This window comes from Solea senegalensis, linkage group LG1, assembly GCF_019176455.1.
Source record: "Solea senegalensis isolate Sse05_10M linkage group LG1, IFAPA_SoseM_1, whole genome shotgun sequence".
In the NCBI taxonomy this organism is placed as follows: Eukaryota; Metazoa; Chordata; class Actinopteri; order Pleuronectiformes; family Soleidae; genus Solea; species Solea senegalensis.
The window spans coordinates 19,057,305-19,068,974 of NC_058021.1; the positions used below are offsets into that span (position 1 = coordinate 19,057,305).

Below are 11,670 nucleotides of genomic sequence, written 5' to 3' on the forward strand. Positions count from 1 at the left end.
AGCCCTGCTGGCAGGCCAGACTCAGTAGGCTCAAAAAGTACCGCCCGGCCAGAGAACATTTCAGAACAAGTACTAGGCACCATTTTCATAACTCCGCCAGGAATACGGACAGCTTGTGTACCCCGAACCCTGGCTATACCAGAGGAACGTCTCGGGCACTGAGTGGTGGACTGATGGAACTGCTGCAGAGCTTCAACAATGGGGACAGGGGCATGCACCACAGAAGAGGTGCCAAACAGCTCAGATCCATGTGCGCCAAAGAGCTCTCTGTAGCATCCACGAATAACATTCATCCCCAGGATACCAGGGACAGAAGACACTGCACCAAGTGGGTTTTTGACTACCAGGATGCCACAATTCGGAATCACCTTACCACACAGAGTCACATTTAACTCTAGATAACCAATGTAAGGGATCTCCAGGCCATTAGCTGCCCGGAGCTGCAACCAGTGACACGACTGAAGACGATCATGACTCCACGGTGCAAACTGCTCTAGAAAGAAACTCTCAGTAATGGTGGACACCATTGACCCTGTGTCCACCAAACAGGAAATGGAAACCCCCCCCATTGAAACCTCAATGGTGGGACAAGATGACATCAATTTGGCTGTAGGACCAACCTGTGAGCCCATCGGCTCCCCATCTGAGCTGTGGCTCAACAACTCAGAGGGCGTCAGTTTTCCGACTGGTGAGAGCGGGGAAATGGCCTGGCCCCGTTAGAGGGAAATCCAGCGGCAGAATTAGCACGAGCAGGAACCCGCTCCCCAACACATTCTCTCGCGAAATGCCCCGGCTGATGGCACCTTCGACAGATCAGCGGGCCACCGCGAGGAGGGTGAGTCTGTATGGGACGGTTCTGCAAGGACGCTACTGTCTGGGTGAGCTGATTGAGCTGTTCCTGCTGACGCTTCAAAAGCTCCTTTAACTCTCCTAGCTCTGACCCATATGAGGCAGCAAGGGGGGCTGGGCCGGGACGACTCTGCACCCCATACTGAAGGCCATACGTTGAAGGGAGGGAGTAACTGCGTTCTCTAGTGCCCCCCGGAAACCCTTCCCTCTCCCACCTAATGGCTTCTGCACGCACCTCCAAAAGAGTAGCATCAGGTTGACCACGGACAAACTGTTTTAATTCTCGACGAAGAGCACTGTCAAGGACATGCTCTACAAATTGGTCACGAAGTAACACCCTGGCATTAAGCAAACCATCAGGAGCACATTGTTCCACCTTTTCCATAAGAGCCATTAGGGCCAGGGAAAACTCCTGGAGTGTTTCGCCCTCTTGCTGCTTCCTAGCAAAAAAAGCTTGCTGTAAAGTGACGTATGACTGGGCACAACCATACAACTCCTTTAAAATGGCTAAAACCTTAATGGGGTCGCCACGCTCCACACTAGTGCGATACTTAATCTCTTCCCGTGCCTCTCCTTCCAAATGATCGAAAATAAAGAAGGCCTGGTCAATGACAGACAGATGGCGGACACGCATGCATGCCTGTATCTCCTCGGTCCACTCGGCTATCCCTATGCCTGTTCTACCATTAAACATAGGACACCGGCGGTCTCTAGGCACTACCACCAACCGCTCTGTAACAGAAGCACTGCGGCCTAAAACTGGGGCCTCACTACCAGATGCCGGGGAAGCTAGGTTAGCTGCACTAGGACCCGCTGGAGACAAAGCCCTTTCCCGCAATAGTCGCTCGTTATCGGTCCGGAGCTGCATAACCAGGTCTCTAAGCTGCTGCATTTCCTCCTCCATAATAATAGGTAAAGTGCACACAATTCACTTAATATAAAACTAGTTCACCCGGTGGCAAATACTGCTGTTCTGTCCCCCCTACAACACACAAATTCACAGTGAAATAATCAATCCCACAATGTAATATTAGTAAAACAGAATTAAAGAAAACAAAAAAATGGAATTCACGTCTCTATCTTCAAGAGTGCATCCTGCCGACAACGCCAAGATGTGGCAAAATGGTGGGAGGTGAGGAAAACCGACAACGCCACCTCAGGGAATTTCACCCGAGGAAATAACTAAATACATTTACTACTATAGCCCACGTTAGGTCTCCACATAGACTAAGGGCACAGGTTCGAAAAGCACTTGAGATGAGACGTGAGTCCAACAATAGGTGAATATTTTATTAACAATCTTTAAAAATACCATTAGTAAAAGGAGTCAAACACTGTTTAGTCTTAGTGGGGGACAATTTAGACTACCTGCCCGCAAAGCTCCACTTAATAAAAAAACACAAGGCTGGGCCAGGGCTGGGGGCTGAGAGGGAAATCTGAGACGGAAAAGGGGTCTTAATATACACCACAGTGATTACCGTACACCTTCCGGATGACACCCAAGTGCTGTACGGTCGAGGGACCAATGACGGACACCACCACCAGGGGACCAGCCGCTATCTGCCCCTACAGCTCCTGCCCTGCACAAAACACAAAAATTATCAGCAGAGTGAACCCAGCAGCTCACAACTACACACACACACACACACGCACGCACCCAAACCCAACTGATACAAAATGGAATGGAATAAATCAGAATGAACATACAAATAAACAGGATACAAAGAAATAAAACAATAACATGCACAAACACAATCTAAATAATTCACAAGGCAATTTAAAGAACAAACCAAAATAATCAAATCAAATTAATCGTAAAGAGAAAACATGCAGTAATTCAAATCAAAACAACTTAGTCAAAAACAAACACACAAACAACCAAACAAAAATAAAGCAACTAACAAACTGAAACAATATTCATAACTATAATTTAAACCATCACAAAATTGTACTCGTCACGAAGTAGTGGTGATAGTTGTAGTAGTAGTAGTAGTAGTAGTAGCGGCAACATGAACTAAAACAATAAAAGAAGAGCGGGGGACAAAACAGCAGTCGGCCACGGCTTGGAGGCTGAGGTTTCTAGAGGGCCGCGGCACCGCGATTCACACGCTGGCCCAATTACCTGCCAAGCGAGCAAAGAGCAAAAATACTCAATCTTAATGTGGTGTAAAAATTTAAAAACACACCAGGATCAGCCTGCATATACAGTACCTACCAGAGGATAGCAGCGCAGCGCTTCCAACTCGTGAGGAGAGGGAGAGCGAGAGAGAGAGGGAGCGCACGGCTCACTTGCCGTCCACAGCAACTAAAGACCAAAAAGCCATTCAGTCAGCGGCCCAACAAGAGCTACCAGCGGCCAGGGCATAATGTAGCCAGCTTACCTTCCGACACTGATGTGTTCACCCACAGTGGAGGGAGCACACGTCAGCTCCGCACAGACAATGCAGCAGACTCTGCAAACAACAGAGGGGAAGCGTGACACCACTACCACTCGCCTTAACTTCATCACTGCATTCAATAATCCTACAAGCGTAACCTACCGCACAATTAGGGAGTATGGATCACCGATCTGTCACGGCCACGCCAAACCACGATCTGACTGATCACAGCATCCGGGAGAAAGGTATGACGCACGTCAGAGGCGCAGTCACCTGCCCATATATATAACAGTGGGCGGCACTGCCCCGCAATTACGCAATGACGTGACAACTGATTCTGTCAGGTAATTGAGTGCACCCGTGAAGAATGCGGGTCACTTCAACTTGCCACACTAGCTTAACGCATTGTTAGCTTTGTGGTCTCAGGTGTTTGCTATGAGTGAATGCTTTGTTGTTTTACTAAGACTGATATTCAGCCGCTGTTTGGAGGTTTGAACAGCATTCTGCTAGTGATTTTTGAAATACCTAGCTCAACATGCTGCTAGGTGGCTCTAATTGGCTAGCATACTATTAGCTACTATAGTGATAGCGCTTTGTTGGGCAGGTGTGCTCCTGTAACACATTTGAATTTACATTTCAGTTGCACTTTGTGAAAGTCTTTGGGTTAGCTTTGTTTTTCCTTGATTGTATTTCTGTATTACCTCCTGTTTTTCAAGCTCTAACCTTGCTAACTTTGTTCTGTTTCCTGCCCCTGTATGTGTTATTTGCTCTGGAGATGTAGTTAATGATGCTTGGCTGGTTTGTTTTGAGCAGCTTATGGCGAGGTGGCTGAATGGTAATGAGACTGACATCAAACTGTATTGCTTAAGCAACAAAAAATAATTAGCATAGGTGCAAACTTAACATTGTTCACACTTTGTTTGGTCTGTTGTTGGCCCAGCCTAACACATGGTTAGCTTTGTGGTCCAAAAGGGCATAAGTGTGTGTGCTTTATTTCTTTACTAAATGTGGGAGCTGAGGCTGTTATTTGGCTGTTGTTTGGAGGGTTCACCAGCGTTCTGCTGCCAGTGATTATAACATGCCTAGTTGGCATATTGTTAGCTGGTGATGTTGTAGCCAGTGTTACAGTTTTGCATCTACTATGCTTCATTTTGTCCTGGGCCTATCATGATCTGTCTTGATGAGTGATTACTGTGGCCTTGTTTGCATTGCTCAAGCTTTTGTATCACTTCCTGTTTATGCTCTGACTTTAAAATTTGTTTTGTTTTTCTCTTTACCACTCACATGATTATTTGCCTCACCTTGATGTGTTTCAATGTTTACTGGTTTCCTTGTGCATTTAGTATTTGTGGATAATTGTTTCTTTTCTGTTGCCTGTTCATCGCCTGCTCATGAGCTTATCTTTTAAATGAGTTTTAAATAATAATATTTTTCTATCATGTTGGATTACCTATGTGTGTTTTGTTTATCAAATAACCTCCCTGTACCTGCCTGTTACCAGCTACAATTATTTGCAGCAACTTTTAATTTGTTTTGGGCTCATAATTTAGCTTATGTTTAAATGTCTTTTTGGTATTGTTGGGTTGCGCCATTACATGTTTGTAATTTTCTATTACTGGTTTTATTTTGCAGTAATTTAATTCCCCTTCCTTGTGCATTTAGAGTCTGTGCCCCAGCCTGTTTAAAATTGTTGTTTAGTGTTTTCCATCTGTTCAGCTCCTGGTTATTGCCTTGTTTTTCCACAGAGCTTTGAACTGTATGTTTTGTCATGTTCTGCATATGTCTACTGGCTGAATCACCAGAGTCAACAAGATTTTCACGTGCTTTTCTACACTGTGTGTGTATTTGGGTGAAATACTTAATCTGCTGTTCAGATTTATATTTCATTTAGAGTTTGTGACTTGTTTGGCATGGTGTCTTTTGGTATTGTTGGGTTGGACGTTAAGTTTGGGTCTTCATGATCCTTTAAACAGCGAAATTACTTTCATAAAAAATACAATACAAAAACCAGAGACCAGACAAATGGCAAAATGTAGTGACCTACTTATGGAAATGTTGGAGCCTTCAACTACTGAAGAGATGTATATTTTCTCCATAGCTATTGCCCTTTCATCACAAAGCCTGATTTCAAATGTTAATATTGTTGAATGTATAGAGGCAACTGTACGTGAACATATCACATATACTGCAGACTGAACTCATCTAGTGTCAAGTTTACTTCTGCAAGTCCCCAGAAATATGGAGGGTTTTTTCCTGTTCAATTGTTTTCTCCTGTACAGGACTTTCTTCTTCCTTTAGTTCTCCTGAGATACATAATAAAAATCTTTGCTGCTTGCTGGGAGCACTGCAACTTATCCAACCTCCTTGCACCTCATCCAAGAGAAATATATTTTTTCAGGATTGTCTTTGGACCTTTAAATTGTATTTTATACTATTTTCAGTTGAGCTGATCTGATGAGCTTAATGCCCCACATATTGATCTTCAGATAGATGATGAAAAAATACCCGTACCTGTAGTTAAACTGGCCAGCCAGCCCGCACGATTGGCAGTTTTTGCTCGGATAACCAGCTATGGTCTTGACATATAATCCACTTTTGGTGGCACTTGTCAGCATCAGCAGTGAAGCATTGTTGGAACTGAATTGAGACTTGCCATTTTCAAGGCATCCACACAATATTGCACAGACTTGAAGCTCTTAAATTATTCATTTTATTTCTCTATTTTTATTTTACACAATGATTTTTCACATAATCCATCCTACTTATTAATCTATACGATGGCAACATGAACACTTCGGTGAACTTAAATATTTGAAATATGTCAGCTACAGCTTGAATGCTTTGACATTTTCTTACAGTATTTACATTGCAATGCATTTAAACTTTAACTTTAACTCACCAAAGCAAAGAACAGCTTGACCCAGCCTTGCAAAAACATTGCATAATACTATTTTAAAAAACCTGAATTCATCCTGATTGTGATGATTGTAATATGTAGAACTGACTGACTTGTCACTCGTCAGTGGGCATGGCAAGTAAGTTCAAATTATGTCAAGAATTCACATCTTACAAGGTTTGTCACACGAAAGCAGCTGTGGATAAAATTATGACATTATAACAGGCCCAGGGAAGGACGTCCTCGTATGATTGTGTGTCCTTCAACTCGGGTTGCATGTCCTCAAGCAATCAAAATCTCATTGAAACAATGAAATGTGAGTACTCAAAATCTGGTGTGTGTGTGAGGTGCACAGAGAGAAGTTTAAACATCCAGCTCTGAGGGATTTTGAGGAGATCTTGGCGAGACAATCGGGGGGCAAATGCTGAAACTTTAATGCTGCAACTTTGCTTAACATTGCAGCATTAAGTCCATTTGGTAGCAAATTACAGTATACTGCCAAGCGAAAGAAGCCTTTTTATTTTGGGGATCAATTGATTCTCCCAGCTGGAGAGGGACTTGTTTTTCTCTGTTCACACACTTCATGTGAGCTACAGGCAGAGAGCACATGTGTGCTTAAATTAACAAAACCAGTAGGAGAGGAAAATATTCAAGGGCTTCTTCAAATACATGCAATAATGCCTTGAAATTGAACATTTGGAGAAATTTGTGGGGGAGTTTTTTAGCTCACCAGGACACAGGATCTGCTGATCTACTGCTGCCTTCACTGGTGAATTTGTGTCACTAATGTGACTCCAAACAAAGGATCTCAAACACAAGTCACAATTATTACATCTACATTTAATAGTGGAGGCAGCAGTTGTCCAGTGATGTAAATTGCTCAGTGGACTTTGGTGGAGGGAGTGAGCAGTTGGGGGTGAAATCAAGCAATGAAAACATTCCTATAATATTGTTGACCCAATCAGGTGCAGATTTTATTAGGTGAAGACTGTTTAATGACTAAAATCAGTTTTTCTCTGTGTCCCGGCTGGCAGCCAATGAATTGTTGGGTTTTTCTTCTTCTGCATGTTGTGATTTGGCTTGAACTTATTATCCTTCATACAAAGCGTGTATTGTATGTTCCAGTATGTCAAGATGGAAGTTGAATCCAAACGGATTTCACACGACATTGAAAAATAAACACAATTGAAATTTCACAACCACCTTCACTGGACTGCAAATCCCCGCTGGGACCACAGATGGACGAGAGAAAGTTGTGAAGTCTGACAGACCAAGCCTTTGTAGGCGAGAACTCGTGGCCATTATGCATATTACTGACCTATCGCTCCAGAGCCTCGAGACGCATCTCTGAAAACTCCTGCAGTACCACTTTTATTTTTGCCATTTTCATACGAGAAGATTTGTTGGGTTTTTTGGAACACCCCAAACACTGCATATCTCCTGAATAAACTTGAATTGCTATGAATATTTTTAAATGTGTCAACATGGGGACCCAGTGCTCTCTCACACGCTGCCAAGTGTTCGCTGAGTGTACCAGACTGTTCCTCACGGATAAACATGGATGGGGGTGAAGGTGTTTCAGGGCAGAATGACTGTTCCTCCGTTCTTGTTGGGAGATGTCAAGGTCTCTTGCTCAAGTTTCTGGTTTTGCTATTTTTAACCCAGATATATTTTTTCCTTTTCACTTCACTGCAGTCAGATCTTCATGCTCTTTTGATTTTTGACAACTTTTAGAATTGGTGATGTACTGCATAAGGTCAGTCTGTGTAGCAGTATATTCACAAGTAACCCCCTTCAAGACGAAGGGGGTTTCATTTTGCGATAAGGGACACTTTCACAAGCTGTCTCCATTACTTGGTCTCCCAAGAGCGGTCCCCTAAATTTAACTGTCAAGTAGCAGTTGAGTCATGTGATGCATGGTCCACTTCATTCTGAAAAGTTGCATTTTAATAGAACTGCAACTAATGATTATTTGCATAATCGATTAATCTGTCGATTAATTGTTTGGTCCATAAAATATCAGAAAACCTTAAAAAAATGTTGATCAGTGTTCTTCAAACCTGGAAATGATGATGTTCTCAAATGTCTTGTTTTGTCCACAAAGCAAAATGATTAACCTTTAATGATTTCTTTGTTAGCCAGAGCAAAGAAATTAAGGAAATATTCACATTTAAGAAGCTTAAACAGAAATATTTTATTAATCATGAAAAAAACTTCAAATCAAATATCAATTATCAAAACAGTTGTCGATTAATTCAATAATCGATTCATTGTTTCAGCTCTACATTTTAATACCAGCTGTTTAATGTCTTCCTTCTGTAACAAATCTCAGGAGGAGAACCAATAAGAACAGGAGTTTAATTTTAGACACATAGCATTAAGTCCATAAATGTATTGTCCAAGTGCCTGGTGCTTCTCTTTAGTGCACCTTCATTCAGCAGAATGAGTCAGTAAACGACTGTGGAGACCATTGTGGCTTCTAGCAACACTTTGCTTCAATTGATTTTCCAACTAAAAACAAATCCGTTAATTGAAATGTGACCATGTATCCATGTATGTGTGCATCTCACTTCCTTCCTTCAGTATTGACATCCTAGTCTGTCTAAAACCATAGTGACAGTAATGCGGGTCCTTGAAATCATTGAAAGTTTGTGAATTTGCCCTAAAAATTTGTCCTAAAGAGAAATTAGTCTTTGAAAGTGCTTGAATGTTGTGCAAGAAAGAAGTTGAATTGAGATTTAGGTAAATGTCTCCCTTGTTTGTTACGACGCCACCTACTGTTTCATGCAAGTTGCCCCTCTCATCTTAAGCTGTGTCAGCACATTCTGTCCTTGAATTTGAGGAAATTGGTCCGGGAAAGTCCTTGATTTTGATGTCAACCAAGGTGTGGGATCGCTGTGAATGATTTCTACACAGAATTGGAAGATGGGGCATCCTCAACCAAGGCATTCCTTGCAGTATGTTGTTACTTCCTGATTACCTTCTGACAGTTGTGGAAGGCAGGTTTCCTTGTACGGCCAACCAAGAGGATGGCCAAAATGTCCATCAACATGCTCCAAGCTTAGATGCTGCTTTTTTGTACAAATATCTTCAAAAACAATTACATTTTCTTTTAAAGTAATCAGGAACACTGGAAGGGAACGCCGTGCCTGAAAGTCTCTGCCGATGGTGACACGCATTTTAAGTTTAGTCAAAAAACACCATGCACTGACAGTTCTCTGTGAAATTTACCCTCTTCCTGAGATTAGTCTCGTACACACACACAAGCATTAGCTTTTATTTCCTCTCCAGTGCAGTCCACACACACACACGCACACCACTTCATGTATGACTGAGAGTGACCTTCACACACCAGGTCTGCTTTCACTGTTCATTTGGAGTAGCTTCCCTCACCGCCACTGGCCTTCACTCACAACACTTCACCCTCACCACCCGAGGCCAGAGCCACATGTTTTGAAGACAGACTGGAGACTCTTCTCTTTCTGTATTTTATTTATATATATATATATATATATATATATATATATATATACCCCCCCACACACTCTCCAGACTCCTGTGTTACAATACTGTGTCCTTCACACTGAGTCGTGGATGAATACAGTGACCAATTTGTGTGTTCTGCCTTCATGTGGAGCCACCACTGCTAACAGTGATAGCAGCAGCATGGAGAGGTGTTTTTTTTTTTTTATGGCAGAATGAAAGCTAACTGTCTGGGTTCTCAGACTGTGGTACATGTACATGAGCTTCCTCTGGTGGTACTAAATCAGAAATACTGTTCTAGTGTATATACAAGGAGTACATAGAGCATAATTAGTCACCTTATCTCTTGCTCCATCCTAATCTAATTTCGCTATAGCAGTGTCTGAAGTGTCATCTATCTATGGTTTTATTGCCCTTTTCAAAAGTAATAGAACATACGATGAAATGGCAGAAATAACAATGTAATAACATATAATGAATCTTGAATGGTCCTGTCTCGCTTATATGTGAGATATGGAGGTGTACTTACAAACATGAAGTCGTTTTTATGGTCAAAAACGTCCTAATCGCTACAAACGAGCCGTTTGACGAGCTCTCGTCAGCCGTGCTGTTTCAGGGCAAAACCACACCCGCAGAACACGGACTGTCTTGTGATTGGCCAGTTACCTGGAAGTAATTGGCACGTCAGCTCTCAGATCCGCAGCTAGCAATTATCAAAACATTGAGTAATGCCGTAATCCCTTACGCATTTGATCCGGAGTCTGACCCAGAGTCAGAAGACACTGTGACAAGTGAAAGACTGCTGCAGGACGCCTGTAGCTTGGATAATGTTGTGGCTCCCGAGATGATAAACACACATGCAAATGAAACACGAGCGTAGCGTGTAGCTTAGCCTGTAGCCAGCTATCGCTAATGCTAAACAACAAAACAAGCACACAAAGACAGTTAAACACGTATTGTTGGCACTGCTCCTTCCTTTAGGTGAAGTTTGGTGCTGTGTCCTGCTTTATATTGCTACTTTCAACCATAGAAGAACGCTCCAACGAGAGTAGTTCTTCTTCTACGGTTGAAAGTGCGTCACCGGATGTGACTAGGAGGCGCTGCTGTTTAGAGGAGTGGTGAAATTCGCCAGTGACGTAACTAGTCAGAGCTCAGGAAAACAATCAAACCCTGCGCTGGGTTTGATTGTTTTCCTCAGCAGTGGCTGAACTGGTTGTTATGGACTTTTAGGGCTTCATAAACGAGGTAATGACGCAGATACACACAAAAATGCAGAGTTAATTGGCACTTCCGGGCTATGGGATCTTTAAATAAATCTCTAATCTCAAGAAGACAATAACTTAGAAATTAAACCTGCACCTCAGGCAGAGGCAGGAGAGTTAAGGTTATCTTTCTCATTTATTATTGTCATTGTTTCATCTCTTTCCATCACCATCCCTCCCTTTGCACTCGGTGAATAACCCTGTTGTGGTTTGCTTTGCTGCAGGAGCTCTCAGAACAGAAACGGCTATTTTCCCTCTGTATGAAATTGGAGGGGCTTTGATAGGAGAAGTGGCAGCCTTTTTAGATGGGGAGCTAGTTAACCTGCAGCATGCCGGCGCCTCGCCTCGTTTTTTCCCCCCTCTTCAAGCCAACCTTTGTCTCAACACAGAGTGTGTGGCTCTCTCTCACTCGATTGTTTCTCAACGACCCCCGCAAATGCGAAAATACCAATTCTCGGCAAATATCAATTTACCTCCCCTATTCTTTTCATGTCTCTGAGGAAATTTACTCCGAAATAACTGACTGCGGTTTATGGGGGTGTCTGAGCAAAGAGGCAGAACAGAGCCGGAGAGAATATATTGGCTGAAAAATATGACAATGAGACTGAAAGAGAAAAGAATTTCATTTTGAACTGATATCTAACTAACACAGCAGCCTCGAGGTGAGAGGGACTCATTTCAGGTGGTATTTGCTGCCGGTATATTCACCTCTCCTCTCTTCTATTATTATTTCTCACATTGTCTCCTTATTCACTGTAGATGTGTGTAATAAAGTTGCAGGTGCTTCTACCCTGTGTTCCGT

General features: G+C 42.6%; 1 long non-coding RNA gene across 2 annotated transcripts; it reads right to left on the reverse strand.

Moving 5' to 3' along the window:
* Nucleotides 1-2,712: 2,712 nt before the first annotated feature.
* LOC122779214 lies at nucleotides 2,713-3,614 on the reverse strand. Of its 2 annotated transcripts, XR_006361529.1 has the most exons (4): nucleotides 3,390-3,614; nucleotides 3,231-3,302; nucleotides 3,065-3,154; nucleotides 2,713-2,971 (listed from the first exon to the last, which is right to left on the reverse strand). It is a non-coding gene; the product is annotated as an uncharacterized LOC122779214 (long non-coding RNA). The 2 variants fall into 2 exon arrangements; XR_006361525.1 differs by having other exon boundaries at nucleotides 3,231-3,614.
* Nucleotides 3,615-11,670: the final 8,056 nt, after the last annotated feature.